The sequence below is a fragment of the Oryctolagus cuniculus genome, chromosome 4 (genome assembly GCF_051225735.1).
Source record: "Oryctolagus cuniculus isolate XC-2025 breed Fujian yellow rabbit chromosome 4, ASM5122573v1, whole genome shotgun sequence".
Lineage (NCBI taxonomy): Eukaryota > Metazoa > Chordata > Mammalia > Lagomorpha > Leporidae > Oryctolagus > Oryctolagus cuniculus.
Genome location: NC_142870.1, coordinates 85,449,008 through 85,469,367, shown reverse-complemented (window position 1 = coordinate 85,469,367; position 20,360 = coordinate 85,449,008).

Below are 20,360 nucleotides of genomic sequence, written 5' to 3'. Positions count from 1 at the left end.
TGGGGGCTACACATCATCATTCGGAGGTCCCAGCTGTGCCACTTTAGAGAGGGCCAAGCTGCTGTAGCAAGGCCAGTAGGTAGCCAGAGCAACTATTTATTTATTCATTTATTTGAAAGTCAAGAGTTATATATAGAGAGATCTTCCACCTGGCTGCAATGGCCAGGGCTGGACCAGGCAGAAGCTAGTAGCCAGGAGCTTCACATAGGTGCAGGGGCCCAAGGACTTTTGCCATCCTCTACTGCTTTCCTAGTCCCATTAAGCAGGGAGCTGGACTGGAAGAGGAGCAGCAGGGACTCGAACCTACATCCATATGGGATGCCAGCACTACAGACAGTGGCTTCACCCACTGTACCACAGTGCCAGCATCTAGATCAATTATATGACCTGTTTTCCCCAGCAAGTTCTTGAGAAATAGGAGGGCACTTCAAAAAGTTCACAGAAAATGACCATGATGTAGTAAACTACGCGTGAATTTCAAAATCTCTTTCACCAAAATACCCTTTTTTTAAAAAAGATTTATTTATTTATTTGAGAGGCAGAGTTACAGAGAGCCAGAGGCAGAGAGAGAGAGAGAAGTCTTCTTCATTCCCCCAGATGGCCACAATGGCTGGAGCTGTGCCAATCAGAAGCCAGGAGCCAAGAGCTTCTTCCAGGTCTCCTAAATGGGTGCAGGGGCCCAAGGGCCTTAGGCCATCTTCTACTGCTTTCCCAGGCCACAGCAGAGATCAGAAGAGGAACAACCGGAACTCAAACCAGCGCCCATATAGGATGCTGGCGCTGCAGGCAGCAGTTCTAACCACTATGCCACAGAGCCAGACCCCTTATTTTTGAAGTCCACTTTTCCACAAACTTCTTGAAGTCCCCTAGTAGCTGCCACTCCCTCCATTCTCATGACAGGGAGATTGTGGGTGCAGTTCCAAGTGAGGTCCAGTGTGCGTCTCTAGGTCCCTAAGCCTCCCAGGACGGTTCTGGACGAGACTCAGTGTGTTTCTGGCGCTCTGAGATCCCCTTGCTCACCTCATTTCTCCAGCTGCATTTCCAGCCTCTCTGCCAGTTCTCTTGATGACAATGTCTTTTCTACGTTTCACTCAGCTGGTCTGGATTTCTCCTGCTTCCTACTCAGAACCTTGACTGGTACGGGTGTCCTGTAAGGGACCCGTGGAAAAGTTGCAAGTGTTTGTTCTGGAGCAAGGACGTCTCAGGGAATTGCTCCTTACATACAGATGTCCAGAGGGCTGCTGTGGGGGGTGCCAGAGCCCTGTGGGGCTCAGGGGACACTCCCAGACCAGTGAGGACAGCGCTGGGGAGGACGCTTTCAACTCAACCCAGGTGGAACCTGCAGGGCCGGTCTTTGGGAACAGGAGGCCTGGGGACGAAGGGGCTTCCTCCTGTCACCGCTGGGGCACAAGGAGACTGCAGTCCTTGTCCCTGGAGCTGTGCAGAGAGGGTGCCTTCTCTGGATCGGGCGCCTCTGCTTTTGTGTTGGATCCGTTCGTAACTGTCAGTACACGTCAGGTGCCGTATTAGGCGCTGATTCTCAACGAGAGGAAAGGGAAAGAAAGGAAGGGACCATCTAGTCTCCTGCTTATTAATGTATGTCATCTTAATTCTTACAATCATAAAGGAGAAAAATGAAACCATATGCAGCGAAGAAAATCAGCTTACTCTGGAAAAGTGTGAAGTAGAGTGTAAGGACACCACGGCTCGCCACATATTGGAGTGATTTCCCATCTTTCTATAGCTATATATATATATATATATATATATATATATATATATAAAATTTGGGGGTAACAGCTTTATTGAAATATAATTAATATACCATACAACCCACCCGTTAAAATTGTACTACTCAATGGTTTTTAAAAGTACACTCACAGAACTGTGCAATTGTCATCATAATGAAATTTCGACCACGTCTATCTTGCCCAAGAGGAACTCCAGAGCCTTCCCCGGCCGGCCCTAGCTTCCCCTGTCCTCTGCCCCCAGCCTGCCTGCGGCAACCACTCATCCCATTTCTGCCTCTGTCAGCTTCTGTCAATTAGCATGCTATTTCTAAGGTTAATTCATGCTGTAACATGAGCCAATGCTTCATTCTTATTGCTGAGTAATGTTCCAATGTGTGAGTGCACCACCCTTTTCTTAAAATCCACTTGCTGGTAGATAGACCTCTGGGTTATGTCTGCTTTTGGTTATTACAAATAATTCTGCTGTGAGCATCTGTATACAGATTTATGTGTGGCCATGTATTTTCATTTCTCTTGGTCCATACCCAAAATTTAAGGCTATGATCATTCTATGTTTAACTTTTAGAAGAATTTCCTGTTTGGCAAAGTAACTATACCATTTTACAGTTTCAACTGCAGGATATGGAATTACGATTGCTCCTTATCTTCTCCAACACTTGTTATCAGCTTTCTTATTGTTGCCATCCTAGTGGGTATGAAGTGGCATTTCACTGTGTTTTTTATTTTTATAATTATTTTTATTTTTTTAAAGATTTATTTATTTTTTTGAAAGTCAGAGTTACACAGAGAGAGAAGGAGAAGCACAGAGAGAGAGGTCTTTCCTCTATTGGTTCACTCCCCAGTTGGATGCAATGGACCGAGCTGTGCTGATCTGAAGCCAGGAGCCAGGAGCTTCCCCTGGGTCTCCCATGTGGGTGCAGGGGCCCAGTGACTTGGGCCACCTTCCACTGCTTGATTTCTCAGGCCATAGCAGAGAGTTGGATCAGAAGAGGAGCAGCCGAGATTCGAACCAACACCCATATGGGTTGTTGGCACTGCAGGCAGCAACTTTACCTGCTACACCACTGCACCAACCAACCCCTTTACTCTGTTTTTTTTTTTGTTTTTTTTTTTTTTGTTTGTTTGTTTGTTTGTTTTTTTTTTTACAGGCAGAGTGGACAGTGAGAGAGAGACAGAGAGAAAGGTCTTCCTTTTGCCGTTGGTTCACCCTCCAATGGCCGCCGCGGCCGGCGCGCTGCAGCCAGTACATCGCACTGATCTGAAGCCAGGAACCAGGTGCTTCTCCTGGTCTCCCTTGGGGTGCAGGGCCCAAGCACTTGGGCCATCCTCCACTGCACTCCCTGGCCACAGCAGAGAGCTGGCCCAGAAGAAGGGCAACCGGGACAGAATCCAGCTCCCCAACCGGGACTAGAACCCGGCGCCCCGACCGGAACTAGAACCCAGTGTGCTGGTGCTGCAAGGCAGAGGATTAGCCTATTGAGCCACGGTGTACTCTGTTTTTTATTTGTATTTCTCCAGTCATTAATTATTAATCTTTTATATGCTTATTGCCTGTTGTATCTAGTCTTTGGAGAAATATCTATCCAAATCATTTGTCCATTTTTGAATTGTGCTAATTGACTTTCTATTATTGAATTTCAAGAGTTCTTTTCATTTTCCACTTATAAATCATGGATTGGATATATGATTTGTAAAAAATTCCTCCCGTTCCTTTGTTTTTCTTTTTACCTTCTTGATAGTGTCATTTGAAGCACAAGAAATTTTTTAAGATTTTTAAAAAAGATTTTTTTTTTTTATGCCAAAGACAGAGTTACATAGATGGCTTGGGCCATCTTCTACTGCTTTCCCAGGTCATGGCAGAGAGCTGGGTTGGAAGTGGAGCAGCCGGAATTGAACCGGCACCCATATAGGATGCCGGCACTGCAAGTGGCAACTTTACCTGCTACGCCACAGTACCAGCCCCAACAAATATATGTTCAAGTACTAACTCCTTGTATCTGTGGTTGGGACTTTATTTACAAACAAGGTCTTTGCAGATGTAATGAAGTTAAGCATCTTGAGATTATCTTGGTGGGCTCCAAACGCTTATCAGAGACAGAAGAAGAGAAGACACAGAGACACACACGAGGGAAAGCCGTGTGAAGACAGAAGCAGACATTGGGATGATTTATTTGAGAGTCAAGAATGGCTGAAAGCTAGGAGAGAGGCATGAAATGAGTGTTCTCATTCCTTACATCATACATAAAAAATTAACTCGAAATGGATCAAAGAGAGCAGCATCGTGGCACAGCAGGTTAAGCCCCTGCTTGTGACTTCAACATCCCATATGAGCTATAGTTCGAGTCCCAGCTGCCCCCCTTCCAATCTAGCTCCCTGCTAATGCGTCTGAGAAAGCAGTGGAAGATGGCCTGAGTGCTTAGACCACTGCCACCCTCGTGGTAGACCCAGATGGAGTTCCAAGCTCTTGGCTTTGACCTAGCCCAGCCCCAGCCACTGAGGCCATTTGGGGAGTGAACCAGTGGGTGAAGCGTGAGCTCGCTTTCTCTCTGTGTGTGTGTGTGTATGTGTGTGTGTATGAGTGTGTATGTGCGTCTGTCTGTCTCCCTCGCTATCTATAACTCTGCCTTTCAAATAAATAAATAAATAAGTCTTGGGGGCCGGCGCTGTGGCGCAGGGGGTTAAAGCCCTGGCCTGCAGCACTGGTATCCCATATGGGTGCAGGTTCGAGACCTGGTTGCTCCACTTCAGATCCAAGTCCCTGCTAATGCACCTGGGGAAGCAGCAGAGGATGGCTCAAGCCCTTGGGCCCCTGCACCCATGTGAGAGACCCGGAAGAAGCTCCTGGCTCCTGGCTGCAGATCAGCTCAACTCCTACTGTTGCTGCCACTTTGGAGTGAACCAGAGGATGGAAGCCCTCTCCTTCTCTCTCTGTCTCTCTCTCTCCTCCTGCCCCTCTGTCTGTGCTTTTCTGTAACTCTGCTTTTCAAATAAATTAATTAATCAAAAAAATATATATATATATGGCCGGCGCCGCAACTCACTAGGCTAATCCTCCGCCTGTGGTGCCAGCACACCGGGTTCTAGTCCCGGTTGGGGCGCCAATACTGTCCTGGTTGCTCCTCTTCCAGTCCAGCTCTCTGCTGTGGCCCAGGAAGGCGGTGGAGGATGGCCCAAGTGCTTGGGCCCTGCACCCACAAGGGAGACCAAGAGGAGACACCTGGTTCCTGGCTTCAAATCGGTGCAGCATGCTGGCTTAGCTGCCATTTTGGGGGTGAACCAACAGAAAGAAGACCTTTCTCTCTGTCTCTCTCTCTCACTGTCTAACTCTGCCTGTCAAAAAAAAATATGCAAAATATTATTATTTGACAGGCAGACAGTGAAAGAGAGAGAGAGAGGAGAGAGAGAGAGAGGACTCTGATCTGCTGATTTACTGCCCAGATAGCACCATTTGGGATGGGAGAGACCTTCAGGAGCCATGAACTCAGCCTTGGTCTCCCACGTGAGAGGCAGGAACCCACACACATGAGCCCTCACACTGCCTGCAGGGGCTACGTTAGCAGGAAGCTGGAGTCAGGAGCTGCAGCTGGGTATTGAACTCAGGTTCTCCAGTACGAGACACAGACGTCTTAACCTTGGACACACAGGGGCAGGAGGTGGGGGCAGCTGCTGTTCACTTATCCCAGGGACCACCCATCCTAACGAGGTTGCTTACTCACCCCTTCAACCGTCACCACAAAGATCATAGGAGGAACTGAGGCCGTGGTAATAAATTAGATGAGGTCCCCGCCCTGGGGAATATTGGAAAGCACCGCGACATGAATGACAGAAATACGAGGCCAGGGGTGGAAAGAGCCACAAGATTTGGAAGCTAAAGGCCTAAGGGAAGCAGCACAGACGAGGCAAAGGCTGTCCAGGCAGGGGCTGATGCTTCCAGCAAAACAGGGGCCAGAAAGCAGGGGCAGCCCGCGCACTGCTGAGACTGGATTGGCAGGACTGCGCGGCGTGTGGGTGGGAAGAGATTGCGAGATAACTCAGTCGGGCTCCAAGCACTGTTGTTTATTTTGGGGTATGTGGGGGGGGGGGCGGGAAGCGAGAATGTTCTGGCTGTAGGCAGGACTCCAGGCTCACACCTTCACCAAGCCTGCACACTGGCCCGCTGCTCTCTAAGTCCAGGGAGGGATCCTGTAGCTGGAAGATCCCGGCTGATGGTGAAATCTGGGTACCTGCACGGGGGAGGCGTCTCTGGACAACTCCCCTGAGCAAAGCTAGCTTCCCAGTCCAGGCGCATGTGCAAGCCCAGTGTGAACATCTCATCTCTTCCCTCAGCAAGAAAATCCCTCTGCAGCAAACCAGTTCCCAAGTCGCATTTCTTCCTTGCAGTTTTTGCCACAATCTCCTATCACCATTCATAGAGGGGACTGCTCCTGGGGAGCTCCATGAGTGCACATGGGTGCCTGGTCTCATTCTCGGGGCAGCCAAGGCTCCAGAGTGCCACGGCCAGGGAGCGGAGGGGGCTGTGGGAGAAGAGGCAGGACCTCTGGACTTCCCAGCAGAGGAGGCGTCAGCTCACCCCACTGGGCCTTCTCCAGGCCTCTCCCACCTAGAGAGCAAAGGCTGGGGACAAAGAGGGAAGCAGAGTCATGTCATAAAACTCCCTGGGTCTCCAGCCAGGGAACAGCTAGTCCCGCACAGATTTACGGGAGGTTGTTGGAAGGGAAGTGTGTCACGGAAGGGTGACAATTGACAGAGCCGCACTGGGCTGGCCGCGCCACTTTTGGCTGTCTCCTGGGAGGAGCCCCTCGGGTGGGACATTTAGAGACACAGGAAGAACACGGAGTGGCAGGGCCTTCCTGCCTGCACCGGCCACTGGGCCACTGGGGGAACAGCAGGTCAGCACATGCAGGTTTGCAAGCCTGAGGTCACCACACGGAACACAGGGGTGTCCTCTCCCGAACCAGTTCTGCGAGATGCATGTCCCTTCCTTCCTTTCCGTCTCTCTTTTTAAAGGGTCTGTTTACTTACTTTATGTTTGTTTATTTATGTGAAAGGCAGAGCAACAGAGGGGGAGAGGGTCTATCCTCTGGTTCACTCCCCAAATACCTGCAATAGGCATGTGGCAGGGGCCCAAGGACCTGAATCCTCTTCCACTGCTTTCCCAAGTGCATTGGCAGGGAGCTGGATTGGAAGTGGGGCAGCTGGGACTTGAACCAGCGCACTGACATGGGATTCCTGTGTTGCAGGTGGCAACTTTACCCACTGCACCACAACAGCACACTCTTCTCTTTCCTGTTCATTTCTTTTAGTGTCCCTTATCCTACCTAATTCAGTCTGGAACCCTCACCAGCCAGAAAGCCACCCCGCAACCCAGTGCCTCCTGGCTCCTGTCAGGCCACATCAGGAAAGCAGATCCCAGTGTTAGTTATCCCAGCACGCCAAAAACAGCTGTGCTCTGCCTCTGGAGGAACGGAGAGCCACACTGGACTGGACCCAGGGGACCCGGCGCCCTGTGTAGCCCTGTCACTAATATAATCGGTTATTGATGACTGTCAGTTACCATTGCTGGGCCCCAGTTTTTAGTCTCTGCAAAATAGTCCTGGATCGCATGCTATTTGAGACTTGCAAGCATCTGCAGAGCTTTAGTCCAGGAGTTGGCAACCTGCAGTCCAGTGGCTACCCTGTTGGCTGCCCATGCTTACACATACAGTTCACTGGGCACACCACATCCTCCATTTACATACCGGTGGGGGTGCTTCCACATTGCAGTAGTTGAGAGGGACACCAACCATGTGGCCCATAAGCCAAAAATATTTGACACTTGTCCCTTTACAGCAAGCAGCAAGTTTGTGAATAACTGCACAAGACTTATATCACCATGGCTTTTTTTAAAAAATATTTATTTATTTGAAAGGTAGAGTAACAGAGAGGCAGAAGCAGAGAGAGAGAGAGAGGTCTTCCATCCACTGGTTCTCTCCCCACATGGCCACAACGGCTGGAGCTGGGTCGATCCGAAGCCAGGAGCCAGGAGCTTCTTGAACTTGGGCCATTTTCTACTGCTTTCCCAGGTACACTGGCAGGGAAGTGGATCAGAAGTGGAGTAGCCGGGACTTGAATTGGTGCTCACATGGGATGCCAGCACTGCAGGTGGTGGCTTAACCCTCCATGCCACAACACTGGCTCCTACATAATTTTAACAGCAGGGAAACTGAGGCACAGACCAGATAAAGAATTTGCCAAAACTCAGAGTGAGTCAAAGCAGAGGTTGGGGCAGTTCAGGGGTCCTGCTGTCAGTGCCCATGGTCCTTCCCCGGTCTAAAGCTTTCTGGTTCCAGACGCTGGGTAGATGCCGTATTGGGGGTGGACATTCACAAGGGCACAGACGTCGGCTCCACTACAGAGGGCCGTGAAGTCGGAGGGCTGAGACTTGCGTGGCCAGGGCAGTCCTGCTGAGTTCTCTGTGAATCTGTAGGGGCCCAGGGTGTCCGGGTGCCTGGGCCTGAGAGAGGAGCCAGGTGGCCCTCCAGGAGGGCAGGGCCCTTCAAGTTGGAGTAGGGGGCTGGCCTCTGCGGGCATTGTCACAACAGGTCACCGGTCCCGGTAAACTGTAGTTGGCTTTTGAACAGCACGGATACATTTTTTTCTCGCCTCCTTTTCTCCTGGCTGTTTCCTCCTTCTAGCATTTATTAATCAGGCTGGTTAACCATTGAACTGCACTGCAACCTGCTCTTGTTTCAAAGCCGGTTCTCCCTGCTGGCTGCAGACGAGAGCTCCCATTAAACAAACCTCCTTTCCTTCTCGTTCTTTCCACAGCCAGAGTCCAGCGATAAAGGAGGTGGGGTCAGAGGTGCGATGTTTGCTGTAAAAGACACACCCCAAAACCCACGGCTTGCCAAGGCAGGGGGCCCTTCCACGGCAGCCCGGGCAGGCTCAGAGAGACACCCAGCAGCTACAACGTACAACACACACGAGGCAAAAGCCACCTAACTGATCAGCGCGGGGGCACAAATCAGAGAAATGATGCATTTCTTCCTAAGACCGTATCTCCTGCATGTAGATACGGTGGCTGTTTCCCTTTAGTCACCCCAGTGAAAGGCGGATGGTGGAGGTAAGGAGAGCCCCGAGAGCGGAGGCAGGAGCAGTGACAGTGGCTATAGCGAGAGAGGAGCGAGATGGGCCATGGGTGCTTCAGGGAGGAGCTTTCTTTTTTTTTTTTTTTTTTAAAGATTTTCTTTTTTTTTCTTTTTATTTTTTTTTTTTGACAGGCAGAGTGGACAGTGAGAGAGAGAGAGACAGAGAGAAAGGTCTTCCTTTGCCATTGGTTCACCCTCCAATGGCCGCCGCGGCCGGCACGCTGCGGCCGGCGCACCGCGCTGATCCGATGGCAGGAGCCAGGAGCCAGGTGCTTTTCCTGGTCTCCCATGGGGTGCAGGGCCCAAGCACCTGGGCCATCCTCCACTGCACTCCCTGGCCACAGCAGAGAGCTGGCCTGGAAGAGGGGCAACCGGGACAGAATCCAGCGCCCCGACCGGGACTAGAACCCGGTGTGCCGGCGCCGCAAGGCGGAGGATTAGCCTAGTGAGCCGCGGCGCCGGCCAGGGAGGAGCTTTCTGAAGATGGGGCCCCGGCCAGCAGCTGCCCCTCACCATTTGTCTTAGAACTGTTAGAATCCACCAGCACGTGGGCTCTACGAAGGCAGGGATTTTATTTTCTCATTGCTACACCTGCCACACCTGGACTAGGGACTGGCATGGAGTAGGTGCTCAAAAATGGGAATGGGAAATTAGTGATACGGTCGCTGGTCCCCGTCTTTCAGTGGCTGACAGGGGCCCCACAGAAGTTCGTCAGTTGCTCTTTGTCCAAAGATACCAAGAAGTTCCTTCCCAATTGGGACAGAAGGTATCATGGCAAACGCCATGAAGGACAAGAACTCTCTTGAGCTATTGAGATGGCTCCAGAGGACCTCCGGCCTCCAGGGGATGCCCATCAAGCCCCGTGACCCCCACACAGTGCTCCACACAACCCGGCCTTTGTGAATTTCCACCTCCCCCTGAGAGGGACCACACGGACACTATGATCATCTACACGGTAACCTAACAATTCCTACCAGCTAGAGAGCACTGTTCTGTGTCAGACGTTTTACATCTCTCTTCACATCTCTCTTCTCTTAAAAAAATATTTATTTATTTGAAAGGCAGAGATACAGAGAGAGAAGGAAAGGGAGAAAGAGGGAGAGAGAGAGAGAGAGATTTTTCCTCTGCTGGTTCACTCCCCAAATGGCTGGGGTTGGGCAGGCCAAAGCCAAGATCCAGGAGCTTCATCCGGGTCTCCTCTGTGGGTTCAGGGGCCCAAGGCCTTGGGCTATCTTCCATTGCTTTCCCAGGTGCATCAGCAGGCAGCTGGATCAGAAGTAGAGCAGCTGGGACTCAAACTGGCATCTATATGGGACGCCGGCACTGTATGCGGAGGCCTTGCCTACTGTGCCGGAGCTCCAGCCCCAACATCCATCTTCTCATTTAGTTCTCATGGTAAGCACGCTGGGCAGCTGTTCTCACCCCCATTTTCAGATGAACAACTGAGCCATTAATGACTCGGTCCGAGGTCATGCAGCAGAATCTGGGCCTGACCTAGGCTTGTGTGAGCCCTGAGGCAGGGTACTCGCTACCCACATGTTCCGTCTCTAACCAGCTCTGGGACCTGGGGCAAGTCTCTCGTCTCTGTGCACCTGTTTCTGTATTCTCAAATCCACAGCGCGGGACAATGGGATTTACAGTTTTCCACGCATCAGTGTGTGAGCAGGTGACTTCATTCCATAGCCCGCCACAGCTTCCCCTTGCCTATGGAAGTTGAAATAACAACACCTTTTATGAAAGACTGCTCACAAAGCTTCCTACCTTCTCTGGATGAGGACACTTTAAGTCCTGGGGCTGCTTCCCTTACAAAGCGCAGTTTTTAGTGGAGGCCACAGCCCTGCTCCTCGGGCTGCAGGTCTTCATAGGGGCCCCATCTTCTCTTCCTTTTGGTCTGTGTCACGTGGCAGTAGGCAGGCCCCTGCTGGGGAGCGGAGCACAGGGCGTTGTGCTGACCAGACCTCCCGGGCCCTGGGAACTCCTGACTCAGGCAGCGCCCCCAGCACCTGCAAACACATTTCCTGCAGAAGCGGGGGGAGAGGGTGGAAGAGGGGGAAGAAGAACCTGGGGCCAGCAGTGCTCCCAGCGACGCCCAACTGTGGCCCAACTGGGGCAATAGAGGAAGTTCAGACTCCTGGCACTGGGAGGAAATTTAGCAATAATCAAATACACGGTTTTCCAGCTTTTTTTTAGCTCCAGAATCCCGTGTGTAAAGCAGAAAAGTCCATCGTTCCAGCTAAATCCAGAGTAGTGGGGCGACAATCCTTTGTCCCGCCTCCTCAGTCTGCCCTGCTAACAGGTGAACCCCAGGGATGGCCACAGAACAAGGTGGAGACGATTTTTATCTAACCAAAACCCTCCGGTTTTTCACCCAGAGTCCTATAAAGCAAGCCGTGTACCAGGCACGACCACCAGCTCTGGCGTTCACACTCAGGAGCCTTGACCAGTGAAGGAGGCAGTTAGGTAGGGATCAGGGGTTGTGCTGACCCAGGAAGAACAGTGCAAAACCACAGGCAGTTACCTCAATGCCAGGAATTTCACCTTGAGAACCAGGTAGTCCGACGGCAAGGCAATTAGTGATGGTCCTGCTTCGCCCTGCTCCGGGCAGTGTTCAAGGTGGGGCCGCTGAGAGGATGAATCACCCTCTCACCAAGGCTTTCTTTAAAACTTTTATTTACTTATTTGTATCTGTTTAAAAGGCAGAGAGACACAGACAGGGAGACAGACAACTGGGGTTGGGCCAGGTTCCCCATGTGGGTAGCAGGGACCCGAGTGCTTGAGCCATCGCCTGCTGCCTCCCAGGGTGCACATTAGCAGGAAGCTGGAATTGGAAGCAGAGCTGGGACTTGAACCCAGGCCCTCTGATATGGGATTTGAGAGTCTCGAGTGGTGTCTGAACCACTGCGCCAAGAACCCCCCACCCCCACCCCGCCATGGTTCTCCATTCTCCCTGTGCCTTGCTCCTCCTCCTCTGTTGCACCTGCTATGAAACTTCCTCCTGACCTCCAGGTCCTAGGTTTCCCCGTTTCCTCTAAGTCTATAGCTCTACACTAATTCATTCCCTTTCATATCACCCTAAATCCTGCCATCCTTCTTTCTGGACAATCTCTAACCAATATGCTGGTTCTTTCACTCTCAGGCACTAATGGTTCACATGCTGATGATTCTAGCGCTTTCTCCTAAGTTTCCAAGCTACACCAGATGCTGAGTGGGACTGGCCAGTAGGTGAAAGCCAGACCCTACCAGTTAGCAGGCACGGCATGTGTGTCTTACGCCTGACTGCACGTTAGAGTCACCTGAAGGATGTTTAAACCGTTAAGAAGCTAAGTTGCATCACAGATGCACAAAATCAGAGTCCACCAGGGTGGAGACAAGGCACTGGTATTTTTAAAAAATATTGATTCCTTTATTTTTCATTTATTTGAAAGGCAGAGGGATAAAGAGAGGAAGACAGACAGAGGGAGATTTTTCCATCTTCTCATTCACTCCCCAGATGCCTACAACAGCTGGGGGACTGAAGCCAGGAGCCAGAAACTCAGTCTGGGTCTCTCATTTGGGTGGCAGGGACCACATTATTTGAGCCATCACCATCTTGCTGCTTCCCAGGATGTCCATTAGCAGGAAACAGTAATCGGACGTGGAGCCAGGACTCCAACCAGGCACTCAGATATGGGATGTAGGCATCCGAGTACCATCCCAAGCACCACAGCAACACATGCCCCAGCAACGGCACTTCTAAAACGCAATTATAATATACATCAAAATCACAGGAAAGCCTTGGCACCATGTCCCCATGGTGGGGGTGAGTACCACCAGCTCCCCTCGCCCCCTCCCGTGGCTCCAGTCTCTGCCTGCCTCCACCCCAGAAGGCTAACGTTCTCCTGTGTGAGAGCACTTCAGAAATATCATGGGAAAATGGAATTAAAATTTACTTTGGTGCTAAAATACTTGAGATCCATGCTTAGGTTTTCACCATATACATTTACGTATTTTCCACTAGCTGTTGGAGCCCTCTTATGTCTTTGTTTTGCTTGTTTGTGATATCCACAGAAATGGAATCTGTGATGTATACCCTTTGTGTCTGACTTCTTTGATTCAGTGTTTTGTTTTTAAGATTCATCCATGCTGGGGCCACCATTTGTGGCATAGTGAGTAAAGCTGCCACCTGTGACACAGGCATCCCATATGAGTGCTGGTTCGAGTCCCGGTTGCTCCAACTCACATCAAACTCCCTGTTAATGTTCCTGAGAAAGCAGTGGAAGATGGCCCAAGGGCTTGGGCCCCTGCACCCTCATGGGAGACCAGGAAGAAGCCCTTGGCTTCTGGCTTCAGTCTGATCCAGCCCTGGCTGTTGCAGCCACTTGGGAGTGAACCAGCTGATGGAAGATTGCGCTCTCTCTCTCTCTCTTTCTCTCTCTCTCTCTCTCCCCCTCTCTGTGTGACTCTGTCTTTTAAATAAATAACATAAATCATTAAAAAGAATTCGTCCATGCTTCTTTGTGTTCTGGTTGTTCCTTTATTTGAATCATTGAAGAGTATTCTATTGTCTGATGGCTGGGGTCTAAATATTTATGTCCTCCCAAAATTCATATACCAGAACCTAATCTCCAGCACAAGAGTGATAGATGTAGGGCCTCTGGGAGTGATGAGGTGATGAAAGTTGTGGCCTCATGAAAGGAAGTAGTGCCCTTATTAAAATTAGGGCTTGAGAGAGCTTGCACCAGCCTGTTTGCCCCTTGGACCATGCAAGGGGCCAGCTAAGAGGAGGGATCTTCTCCAGACGTCAAATCTGCTAGCACCTTGACCTTGGCCTTTCCAGCCTCCAGAACTGCAGACAGCAAATTCTGCTGTGCATGCATTACCCAAGGAATTTCGCTATAGCAGCCCGAACGAACGAAGACATGGACAATACAGACATACAGTATATAACGATTCTATTGAAAAGCATTTACATTTTCCCCTGTCTTTAGCTCTTACAAATAAAGTGATTTCTGAATATTTTTGCACATTTAAAAATGTTTTATTTGAAAGCCAGAGAGACATTGGGAGAGCTCCCATCTGCAGAGTCACTCCCTAACTGCTTACAAAGGCTGGGACTGGGCCAGCCTGATGCTTGGAGTCAAGAACTCAAACCAGGGTCTCCCATGCGGGCGGCAGGGATCCAAGCACTCAAGCCATGATCTAGCAGGGGTGGGGAACGTCTGGCCTGTGGATCATATAAGGCCCATGAAATCATGTGGTCTGTCCCTGCCAAGGCAGCTGCAGGCGGGACTCAAAATTCAATAAATCTATAGCAGGCTAATTTTTCAGTTGATAATTCTGTATGGCTCCTGGATGATGTTATAAATATTCACATGGCTCTTGGCAGAAAACAGCTCCCCACCAGGGTGCACATTAGCAGGAAGCTGGAATCAGAAGAGCCAGGACTTGAACCCAGACACTCTGATACGGAATGTGAGAGTCTCGAGCAGCATCTTACAGCCTAAGCCCAATGCTTGCTCCTTGAACATGTTTGTGACACATACAAGTATGTGTTTCAATTGAGTACATACCTAGGAGTGGAATTTAAATAGGTACACGTTCAGTTTTAATGAGCAATACTAAACAGTTTCCAGAATAGTCACACCATATTGACGTTTTTCTAAAAGCTCCCCAGGTGGCTCCAAAGAACCCTGCTCCAGACTCACTGAGGGGTGGCAAAGCCAGCCCTTCTGCCACCCATTACTTTAAAATCTTTCCCACGTGGGGGAAATAGGCAGCAGTGAGGGTTCAAGTATCTGAGTCTCTGTCCACCACATGGGAGACTTGGATTGAGTTCTTGGCTCCCAGCTTCAGTCTGGCCCCATCCTGGTGATTACAGGCATTTGAAAAGTCAACCAACAAATGAGAACAGCTTCTCCGTCATTCTCTCTGCCTCTCAGGTCACAATAATAAAAGTAATAATCTTTAAGAACCTTCCCACTCCTATTAAATACCTGGGCAGAGGACGGAGAGGGCATTGCTGGCCTTGTTCCAGGTGAAGGCATGTCCTTCCCTGCCCTGTGGGGAGGGAGGGCTCAAGGATGTCTGTCTCAGTGACCATGGGCCCCCCCACCCCTCTGCCAGAATGTCCCTCCCTCACTGCACCTGTCAGTGAATCAGCAGGGGCTTTTCTGGCCTTTCAGAAAGAGCGCCCCCGTCTACAGGCAGAATCCCATTGCTCCTGGAAAAATGACCGGTGCTTGTGAGGAGCGCTTTATCCTTGTTTCTCAACCCACAAAGTCATTGCCTGACATGTGCATATTCACGTAGGCCACGGCTCACAGCGGGACTATGTCCAATTTGCCTTTAATGCTTCCAATGGCATCATCCCTATATAAAATGCTTTCAATAGATGCTCATTGCGTTAGGCTCCAAAATGTGGCTGTGCTGTGAAATAGGAAATGCCTTGGACTACCAGCTGTGAAGAAAGAACGGTGTCTTGCTCTGATTATCTATTGCACAACACTGCTGTTTGGACAACAATGTCTTATCAGCCGTCGCAGTTCTGTGGGTGGGCAGGGTCCAGCTGCTCTGGGGTTCTGGCGTCAGGTCTGGCTGCAGTCAGACAGACGCTGGGATGTGGGCGTTACCTTAAGGTCAGACTGGACTGGGCCACCAAGACGGCCCCTTTGGTGCTGTGCTTGCTGCCACGGTTGGCATGGCGTAAAGAATGGGGCCCTGGTTAGGGCCTCCCCGCCTCTGTGAGGCCAGTGTAGGCATCCTCATAGCACGTCGGTCTTGGGGCAGGCAGACCTCTCCAATAAGCTTCGCCAGACAGCCAGGGCCCCCTCTGTGTGCCTTCCTACGGCTCACCTGAGAAGCCACCCAGCATCACTCCTGCTCGGTGGGAATGGTCTAGAGCAGGCCACGGAGCAGGCGGATAGAGAAGGGGACTTCACGAGGACATGGACGCAATCTGAACTTTAACCAGGACAGACCAGTGACACTCAGTTCCCTTAATGCCTTCGGGAACAACACAGAACATAAAGTAATACTGGATGCAAAATATACGTGTTTAACTACAGTACTTCACCATGAACACCTTTCAACAGGGCTTTGGGGCTCGGCTGCGGGTCGTGAGATTTCATTATGGTAATGACACACCTGAGGCAGCTGCCTTTGTAAAGAGAAAAGGTTTATCTGGACTCAGTGATCTGAAGGCGCAGAGGGCGGAGCTGGGTGGGCCCCGCTGGGTTGGCCTCTGGTGATGGTGTTCTTGCTGGCAGGGTCTAGAGCTGGCACACAGCATCCTGGTACATGTGACAGTGCATGCACCTGTCTGTCTACATGCCTTCTTGCTCCCATAGAAAGCCACCAGGATTCAATCAGGACAGCCCACCCGCAGGATCTAATCTAATCTTAATCACCTCTCAGAGGCCCCACCTGTAAATATAATTGGATTAAGTTTCCACCCTGTTAGTATCATCATTAACTTATGACTTTGGGGTTAGACTCAGGCATGAGTTCAGGGTCTAATCATATTCAGACCACAGCAGAGGGTGAAACTACAACAGTTAGGGCAACCTTGCATTTGTGAGTCCCAACGGAAGATAAGACACTAAGAGCTTCCCAGAGCAGCCAGCATCCCCGGCAGTAACCTGCAGGAGGCACCTGACTGTGGTGAGCAGAACACGCAGCAGGTGGTAGAGTCTTGAGCAGGTCTTGTTTCCTACCACCTGTGCAGCTACCTGGACTGAATGAGAGGGGCTGCGGTCTTAAAGACAGAGCAGAACACAAATCTACACATAAGAATGTTCAGCCCTATTACACATCATAGCCAGTGCTTAGGGAAGAGCCTTGGTGTCCAACAGCAGAAGGCCTGCTACCACTTTTTATGCAACCACATGGCAGAAAATTATGCAAGCCTTTGATACTACTTAACGGATGTTGATGGCGACCAGGATAACACACTGTTAGTTGAAAAAAGAATCAGTACATGCAACTTTGCACAAAGAATTCTTCCAGTTATGTTCAAATCTGAACACACATAAACAAGACTAGAAGATTATATATCATAATTTCAACAGTAGTGGTATCTGCATAGGAGAATCATGAAAGTGCACTGAAGTTCTCTTCTTCATGCGTTTTACAAGGTACACACAGTGAGCATACGTTTTACAAGCAGAAAATAAAATGAGGAGTGAAGTGAAATTCCACTGGGCTGTTGGGGCTGCATCGTGGCCCCCAGGTTGGCAGGGAGCGGCATAATTGTCCCTGGGAGAGCAATGTGAGGCTTTATCGCTACTGCCTTAGACCAGCGCCCTGTGGTCACATGTATGTCTCCCCGCTTCTCCAAACTTTGGTGATCTGCTCTAGGAGATAACGGGGTTGGACGGTAGGATTACACACCCGTAGGATTTCAGAGTTGACAAGCACTGCCCTGATTCTGTTCGCCCTCACAGGGACTGAATGCAGAAGCAAGGGGAATCTGATCTCCCTTTGGCCCATAAGAGAAGAGGTTCATCAAGGTGAGGTCCCTAGCCCAGGGCTACACGGGATTCCAAACTGTGTTTTCAGGCTATATCCCGGGGAGCTATCTGTTCAATCAGGGTTCCTTCTCTTTATCTGCTGTAAAGTCCCATTCTGTCCAAATTCCAGGCAAAATTTCTGCCTTCCGCAGTCACGTCTCTTCCTCATTTCTGTGTTCCAAGGATCGTAAAGGAACCTCCAAGTCATCGCCGTCTCTGAGTCACCGGCAGTTCTGTCTGCCTTTCCTTAAATGACATTATATGGGGGCCACACACACTCCATCTTTGAATCTACTTATTTATTCAAAACGCAGAGCCACAGAGATCTTCCATCCACTGGTTTCCTCCCCAAATGCTTGCAATGGCTGGGACTGGGTCAGGCTGAAGCCAGGAGCCTGGAGCCGCATCTGGGTCTCCGACAGGGGAGATCTCGAGCCATCACTGGCTGCCTCCCAGGATGAGCAGTTACAGGAAGCTGGGTGGGAAGCAGAGCAGCCTGAACCCAAACCCGGCACTCCGCTATGGGATATGGGCGTCCCCAGCGGAGTCCTAACTGCTGTGCCAATGCCAGTCCCCCATTTTAGAATCTTAGCAGCAGCAAAACTGGAAGGGATCCCAAGATGCCCCTGCCGGCACTTAGAGAAACCCTGTTGTCTGAGAAAGGCCCTCCGCAATGCTGCCCTGGGCGCGCCCGCCCCCGCCACCGGCAACCTTTCCCCTTCTGAGCCACCCACATAAGCCGGGTTATCTCCATTCGGAAGGAACACGGAGGCCACAGAATGTGAGCCCAGTGCCCCGGGCCCTTGGCTCTCGGTGGAAAGATCTGAAAGTTCCGAAGGGAAAGGAAAGCGGAAAGGCCAAGACAACTCGCACACAGAGAAAGCCGGCGGAGAACAAACCCCACGGGCCGAGAAGAAGCCGCTGGAAAAGTCTCTCGGCGGCCAGGGCTCCATTGTGTGCGCTCTGGGTCAGAAGCCCTGCGCGGCACCGGGCTCTCCCACCTGCTGGGACTCTCCAGAAGGGGCCTTTTTGCTTCTGTCTGCTTCAGCGAACTTCCTGCTTCCTCCGCCCCTGCACACTGAGCCTTCTCTGAACCCAGGGCGAGTGTGGCCGCCTGGGTGGCAGCCGGGCGCAAAGTGACTCAGTAAACGCCGCGGCTTTGATAATTTCTTGCTTCGTTGGTCTTTTGGGATCCTTTCCATCCGCCATCTGAGTGAAGAAAAAGGAAACTAGACATCTGTGCTCCCAGAGTCCGAAGCTTTCATTTTGTGTGAAGTAAAAGAAACGGGTGCCCATTTCTGATCCCAGCCCATTGAGTACAATATTTTTAAACAGGAACAAGCCACACTGTTTCAAAGTCCCCCTTCTCCGAACGTCAGTGAAAGCCTTGCTAATACAGACACTTCAAGAAAGAACACTTTATTCAATTCAATTTGAAATGGCAACACTGGAATGCAAAAGAAGTCATATGCAGGAGGCACTATTAAGCATGAAAAATTCCATCATTCTTTTCCCTTCCAAATAAAATGCATTTGTGTTAACAAACATTCCTGCGTTTATGGCCAAGTTGCGGAGATCAAAAATGGGTACTCTGAGGCCACGTCTCTTTTCTTCCTGAGAGTCCACGCAATAATTTCATATACAGTAAAGAAAGGAGTTCTCATTCGCGTTGTGCATTAAAGGACTAGAACCCTCGGACTTCAGGAGTCACCTCAGGCTGGCTGTCCGACCTCCTGCGACATCAGAGCCAGGGTTACACCTGTTGTGAACCAACTGTGGCCCAGGTGAGAGCATGCCAGGAACTAGGGTACCATTCTCATTTAGTCACCACCACAGCCCCCTGAGAGCTGTGTGGTCTCCATTTGCAAATCGTGAAAACAAATGGGGGGGTGGGCAGGAAGTGTGTCCAAGCTCACAGACCTAGTCAGCGGGACATAGGGCAGAAAGACTCGTAAAGCAAGACCTGTGTCATCTCAGCCCTCCCTGTGGTCATGTAGTCATCGTCGCTGGCACCCTCCGCTGGCCAGGCATCACCGCCCCGGACAAGCCGTTCTGGTTCAAGGCAGTTATTGTTATTTTAGAGAGTTCTTCCTTGTCCTGAGCCTCCCCGGCCTGTCCAGCCGCAAGTCCAAGTGCAAGTGTGATTCTATGCCTCCCACAGCCTCAGAGTCACGGGGCACGGGGAAGGGTTGTTGCCAAGCTCCAGGTGAGAAACCTGGAGGCCGATCTACAAGGAAGTGTCATTTTAGGGCCGTGGCAGCCAAGCCCGCAGCTCAGGGTTGCCAAGGATGGAAAACACAGGGTTTCAGGAAGTGTTCAGGGCTGGTTAACACAGGAGCGGGAAGTGGAGGGTGGACCACAACCCACACAGCATCGGCTCCCTTCGTGGGAAGACGGGTAGGGAAGGAGACACGTGCTCTGATACTCGGCAGGCTTGAGATTCCCACCCTGCACTTGTCTGCAAACCATTTCCTGATTCTTAGATGGCAGTGATCTGAAGATGCAAGTCACAGGGTGGTCACATTCCCAGAGATGCTGCCCCACAGGCTTCACGAGGGTCCCCAGCCAGACCCACCATTTGTATTCTTGACCTTGCAGTGTTGCCGGGAGCTGTCTGCATTCATTTCTCTCCTCTAGACTGTGACCTTGTAGTGCACAGCTTGGCAAACTCTGACCCATAGATAAAAACCTATCTCATGGTTTGTTCTTGTAAATAAAGTTGTATTGGAATACAGCCACACCCATTCATTTTGTAGCTTTCTGTACACCTACAGAGGTGGGTAGTTGTAATACAGATTGTATGGACTGCAGAGCCTAAAGCATTCTCTGTCCCTTCTACACAAAAAGCTTGCCAATCTCTGTTCTTGAGGGCAAGGACAAGGTCTTATTCATCTTGTATCCCCCTTGTGATAGCCATAATTTCTTTATGTGTTAAATAGCAGTAGCATCTTTGTCACAGAGATATGTGAACCATAAAGGAGGTATGATGCCTCTAG